The sequence below is a fragment of the Crassostrea angulata genome, chromosome 7 (assembly GCF_025612915.1).
Source record: "Crassostrea angulata isolate pt1a10 chromosome 7, ASM2561291v2, whole genome shotgun sequence".
In the NCBI taxonomy this organism is placed as follows: domain Eukaryota; kingdom Metazoa; phylum Mollusca; class Bivalvia; order Ostreida; family Ostreidae; genus Magallana; species Magallana angulata.
The window spans coordinates 35,268,338-35,275,258 of record NC_069117.1 but is presented as its reverse complement, the minus strand read 5'-3'; the positions used below and the strand labels follow the sequence as shown (position 1 = coordinate 35,275,258).

At 34.6% G+C, this 6,921-nt stretch overlaps 1 protein-coding gene across 1 annotated transcript in view; it reads right to left on the bottom strand.

Annotated features, from left to right (window-relative positions):
* LOC128191713 (11-beta-hydroxysteroid dehydrogenase type 2-like) overlaps positions 1–6,921 on the bottom strand; it is a 111,885-nt gene that overhangs the window by 19,824 nt on the left and 85,140 nt on the right. The window lies entirely within an intron of this gene.

The window sequence follows — 6,921 nt, the reverse complement described above, 5'->3', positions numbered from 1 at the left end:
TAGAAAATGAGACATATTTTGTTAAGCATTGCAGAAGTGAAAATGTCTGTATTTATGATTCTAATCGATTCCCTCAATCAAAGCACCAATGTCTGTCCCAATGAATGATCTACAGGGCTGGCCCCTAAAACATTCAATCATTTGTATCTAAAAAATGAACAACAAATTTAGATGGTTGTAAGGAAAAAAAATGTTAGTAATCGTGGGACCTTTTGAATGAACTCCAGAAAAAGGAGCTGGTCCCTTAAATTAGGGGCTCGTAAAGTCTCTTACACATACCTGAAAAACGATCAAGATTTTGTAAAGCATTATAGAAGCAAAGTTGTTGATTGTAACAATAACAGGTTGTAAAACTCATTGCAACACCCATTGATGACGTAATTCGGGATTTTTAGGGGACTAAAACCTTAAATCTTTAATGTGCTGTATGTGAAAAAGCAAAACACTTTGGGAAGCATTTGAAAGGATAATAACAATCGTTTACATTATCTGAATGGGATGGGTTGAGTGGAAATTCTGAAATTTCATTGATATTTTAATGGTATCGTTTAAAAAATTGAACGGAAGACCTCCTCGTTACTCGTAACGAGATCGTATCTAGTTATTATTCTTTTTTTCTTACCGATTTTGTGCACGCGATTTCTCAGAAACGGCTGGACCGATTTACGTCAAACTTTCAAATCTGATAGGTATTAATCTGAACCTTGTTAGAAATTTTTTGAATGATGACGTCACGTCCGGTTTTGAGATATTTACAATTTATCGATTTTCAGATGGTCGGCTAGTCCGGGAATAAACTCCTAAACTATTTGAGATATTGAGTTCAAACTTTCAGGGATTGTAGACTAAAGGTTGTAGATCTGAAATATGGTACATATATTTGTTTTGTGACCAAAAGCGCCGAAGCTCGCCCGAGCTCGAAAATTACAGTTGAAAAAGCGTCGTGATTTTTCGTGGTGGTTCTTTCAATATCTCTTTTCACGAATTTATTTTGTTAAAACTTGTAGAACAAAAAAACTTTATAAAGTCAAGAGCTTTTATTTGGCATCAAGGAAAAGGGGCTGGCCCTTAAAATCAGGGGCCGAGAGGGCTCTAAAGTTTTTTAATGGTAACTTTTTATTATGAAATATTTTGATATACGTTATAGAAGCAATTATGTTTCTTATATAACGTTGTTTACATATGCATGACAATTGTGACAATTATTTACTCCTTTGTTACGTAATTAAAGATTTGAAGAATTCTGTGAAAACAATTAGTACCATTAAATTCTTCATGCAATTTACAACTGATATCGTCTCTTCACTTGCCTCGGATAGTCTTTTAAATACCATCACCAGTCCTGTAAATTCATGTTGTGCACTTTGTTTACATGTAAAAATGGCGACTCTCGATCTCGATGTAAATTCAACATACTTGATTTTCCGAGAAAGTCTGAGGCAAATAAAGAGGCGATATCAGTAGTATATTGCATGAAGAATTTAATGGTACTAATTGTTTTCACAGAATTTGCGTATACATTAGGTAAATTAGTCGAAAACTAGCGCACGTTTTTCTGCGCAATCAATATACAATTTTTTCAATGGATGGCCCTGTAGCTCTCCGGTCTGTCAATATTTTTTTCCCGGAGAGCTACAGTTCTGCAGCTACAAAACATATTGCATTATTCTACCATTACGCAAAATATGATACCGAATTACCCATAGCCTGAATAAATTGCATTTTAGTTCTTTCTTAATACATCAGATGTTGCTTAATTTGCGCAGGTAAACAGTAAACTGTTTGATTTACCGAAGTCTCTGTTTGATTTGATACGTAAAAATCAGGAAATACAAGCGACAGTTCCCAGGTAAACGCAAAGCATAAATGAAAACAACGAAAATCATAAGGTAACACCACCGCTATGTGTGAAAACTGTTAACGCATTGAAATATTTAGCCTCCATTTACTTCACAAAATCGGCACCAATGTATTTTGCATGTTTCAAAGATTCCCTTCGTACACGAACTGTTGCACAACAAACAAATTCATCATTGTCAGATCGACCCGTTTCATATAGTGTCATGGCTGCTTTAAACAAAGAACCTCGTTTTAGAAGTATGGAATACGAGTCTTGGTAAAATGGGTATGCAAACCCGGGCCGTGGCAAAATAAAAGCCGTGGCAGATCGGCAATCGTCAATTCCAAATACGCATTATTTTGCAGCAATATTTACAGCGAAAACAAATATACTGGTCCATCAAATGTCCTGAAATATTAATGAGATTGGCAACTGCCAATCTTTTGTTTTGCCCAGGCCAAGTCTTGCCTACCCATTATACCGGATGCCGAACCCGAAGCTATTAAACTGATTGAAACACGCCTTTCCTTTATTATTATTTTCGTAATAACTCAGATTTGAAACAGAATTAGACCTTAATTTTTGCAATTTATATTTTCCTTCCCATAAAGATTATTCATGCTAAATTACGTTGAATTTGCCTCAGTAGTTCTTGAGAAGAAGATTTTTTAAAATGCTTCCCCATTTTTTACAGTTTTGAGGTTTTCTCCGCTTTCAATGAAAAATTTTCTTTCATTTCAGCAATTTATATTCATCTTTCCATAAGAATGATTTGAGCCAAATTTGGTTAAATTTGGTTAAGCGGTTTTAGAGAAGAAGTTCAAAATGTGAAAAGTTGACGGACAGTCAGACGGACAGACAGACGGACGACGGACAAGATGTTATCAGAATAGCTCACTTGAGCTTTCAGCTCAGATGAGCTAAAAAATGACGTTTTTTAACCAGTTTTCTTTGTAAAAAAAAAGTCATTTTTCAGCCATTAAATGACCCCCAGGACAAAATTGAAAATTCCGAAACCTTATTGCGCATTTATAGGATACCCTAAAACATATTCCTATATGATATGTCTACTGTTGAAAATGTAGGAGGAGTTCGAATAAGAAGGTTTTTTGTGAAAAAACGTCATTTTTTTCCAATTATTTGACACCCCCCCCCCCAGGACTACCAGAGAATTTTTGAAACCTTTTTACAAAACAACATGACACCCCAAATCAAACTCCAAGAGTTCAGTTTGCTGGTTTATAAGATGTAAGGGCTGTTTGAGAAAGTAAAACGTGACAGACGGACGGACGGACGGAACAGAGTAACAAAAATATACCCGAACTTTCTTTAGAAAGTGCGGGTATAATTACAGCAAAAAAAATTAGGAGCAACACAAACAAATACAGAGACATCTCTCTCTCTCTCACCCTCTCTCATCCTTTATCTCTGTATCTGTTTGTGTTGCTCCTAAAAATTTTTTGCTGTAATATTGTAATTGTATTGTTTCATAATGTGAATTTTAAATACATCTATATAGATGAAATGGTTTTGAGCAATGCTGTTTACCAATATAGTACGTATCCTTTTTTCTCTCCATCGAATTCTCCTTTGATTATTTTTTGCGTTTGATTTTTACAATGTTCAAATTGACACATTTTTTATCATATTTAAGTGTATTAAATTGTGTTTTAGGTGTTTGTATTGTTTGAAATCATGTAGTAATCAGTATTACTGAGCTGAATAATGTTTGCAGTGTTTGGTAATGCCATAAATCAGATCTGATCGTACCGGTGTTGATATACGATCAGCAAGGGGTAATCATCTTCACAAGGGATGAAAATTATTCCTACTTATAAATGTCAACATGTTGTGTTTATATTGTTTTGAAAATTTGCATCTAATCAAACAATGTTAAACGTTTGTGAAACGTTTGGGCGAGACTAAAATTCGAATGAAGTTGTATTTTTGGGTAAGAATTTTTTTGCCGAATTATTACTATTAATTCTAGGCGCAATAACCTGATTATTTGCATCGCCTTTTCAATATTAGAGAGAGAGAGAGAGAGAGAGAGAGAGAGAGAGAGAGAGAGAGAGAGAGAGAGAGAGAGAGAGAGAGAGAGACTTTTCATCAATATAGATGTATTTGAAATTCACATTATGAAACAAAACAATTGCAAAATTATAGCAAACAAATTTAGGAGCAACACAAACAAATACAGAGACATCTCTCTCTCACCCTCTCATCCTATTTCTCTGTATCTGTTTGTGTTGCTCCTAAAAAGTTTTTAAATAGATACGTACTATAAATGAAATGGTTTTGAGCAATATTAGTACTGTTAACCAATATAGTGTGATCCTTCTGTTGTTATTCATTAGACTTTTGAAAACATAAGTCAGTTCATGTGTTATGATATTTTTACAGCACTGTAATCGTATAGTGGTCTAAAATCAATCTACAAATTATTAATCAAATCAATTAAGCATAAAAATCAGTAAAATAGAATAAGCAATTGTTGGTACATCCTTTCGGGTCACAGTTCATAAGTGACTTATCAACGAAGTCCATTGTTAAAGGTTAATTACAATTAAGAGTCTTGTATCCGTTGACCGCTTTCCAAAGTCAAATCATCACTTCCTGGTCATTCCGTTAACACCACGAATTCTAACTACGCAGTTGTCCTTTTCGGTCAATGACCTTTAAAGGCCGGATCTGACCTAGTTGAATATCCACACGGACGGCAATTAAGCATATTAGGGAGAAGGCCACACCCCAACTGATCAGACTACAGAGTGAAGCTATAAACAGATATCTGCATAGCACAGACACGTGTTGAAATAAAAGACAGCATCACATGGTTTCACTATTTATTTTTCCCGCTTTGAGTATACTTGTTTTATATAGCGCATCCATATATTATTTCTAAAATCAAATGTTTTCTTTTTATAGTTTTTTTTTGCCCTTTAAGCATCTAGGGGCTTTCGGATCAGCCTTGAATGATACTGAAGTATGTTCTCTATTCACATTTTCATTCCAATGCAGAGTTCCAAAGAAAGCACGCACTTTATACTGTTCACTTCTAAATGCTATTCTTTTGTCTTGATAAACATTCAAAGTGTTATGAAAACTTTCCACAAAGTATGTATCTCTCCCTAAATTGAAATGATCTGGATATTTATAAATTGTGGAATTTACAATAACACTTTTGAGTAATTTAATTGCCACAGGATTTTCAAGTACAACTTTTGATGGTTCATAATTTGGATCTTGATTACATCTTGAGCTAGGGTGGCATCGCTTGTGGTCATTTTGGTAATGGTCAACAATGTTGTCCAACAAAGTTCTCAAAGTAGTAGAATTGCCCTCACAATGCTTGGCTGCCCAGTAAAAATGTGTCGCAATAAGTTCCACTCTATCGACAAGTTCTTCGGACCAGGGTTTTTTTTCCTTCCTTGTATCTTGGTCCACTTGAAATTTGATGCCATGCCAAAGATCATTTTGATTACATGTAAAGCCATGTTCCCGTTCTCTTACATATTTATTAATGGCCATGTTCCTGTCGTGGGTATGCACATTCACAGAAATGTCCCTGTTGTCAAAATCTTCATAAATTTTTCGTGTTCCAATTGTCTCATGCCTTTGAGAAACAGGATCCTCTGGCTTTGTTACATGAGCACATTTAAGAACTTTATGTGATCGCTCCTCAATTCCAACGACACTGGTGTCTTAAGCATTTGTTCGCCATCCATGCCGTGCATCAGTAATTATGTCTATTCCATCCAAGTTTTCATATAATCCAACTTCTTCAAGAATGGCAGTGTTGCACGAATCTTCATATTCTTCTTGTACAATTGGTTTATACATTTTAAAAAATGCGTCCCTTTTTTCAACGTAGAGAACACCAAGTCCTGCTGCATTTTAGAATCTTGAATAATGAGAAGGTAACATTCCACTGCAAAGAAATGCATGGTTGATTCTTTCATTAACAAGATACTGGCACTGTACCAGTTATCGGCTAAAATTTAACGTTTTCTTTTCGTAATTCCTTATTTCTTTATATTTTTGGATAAAACTTGACATAGTTTAAAAAGTGAACTCCTTATTTATCAATCTGTTAGTTTATATCATTATTTAGAACCCAAAACATCTTGTTTTGTGCTTTTAAGCACGCCCCGAATTTGCCGAGTTTTAACGATTTACTGTACCAGTTATCGGCTTCGTGATAATAACGTAGTAAAAATCCGTGTTCATGTTGATTTTATACTCTGCTAAATGTAGTTTGAATTATGCCCCTTGTGAGGTCAGACTAAAGTATTCGGGGTCATGATACATTGTAAACAAAACTCATAAAATAATTCGGTTATTATCATACGGTAATACACCAAATCGTATACTATTCAATACATAATTGTGCAATCAGGCGTTCAATTGCGCTTCGAATCTTTCGGAAATTCGTGAATTCCTTTTGTTTATACATGTTAAATGTATTGATTTTATATGTCAAATCAAAGAAGGGATATAATAACGTATCACAAAAAGGTAATATTCTATTTTTAACTTATTACGTCACTTCCCTCACTGCTGAAAGTGCAAAGATGTAAAATCAGCGGTAAACAATGATCTTTTAAGCTCATGTATGAAACATATTCAAGAAAGTTTTCAAGCAAACTTACTTTTCTTTATTCGAAAAAGACGACTGAAATAAAAAATCTTGGATTGTTGCGTGCTATAAACCCGAACTCTAAGTTTAGCCGATAACTGGTCTTAGCCGATAACTGGTACAGTACCAGTACTTCCCATTTTGTAGGTATGGAGATGATGCCCAAATGTAGGAATGTTTTCCTCTATTGCCCCGGGTACAAACTAATTTCAATGAACTCACATGACTTCTCTTTGTAACTTTTTTAACTTCAAGAGTCCCTTTACAATACTTCCCGTGGGATGCTGAAACATCGATCAGTTTTCTTACAGCTTGAAATGATGTCAAAAAAAATCTTGCTTTACTTGACTCTTATTTACTTTAGTGTAAGTTGCAGGTGATTTAAAATCATCATCATTCGTTTTTAGAGATTGTCTCCAGGTATCCAGCAATGATTCCATGA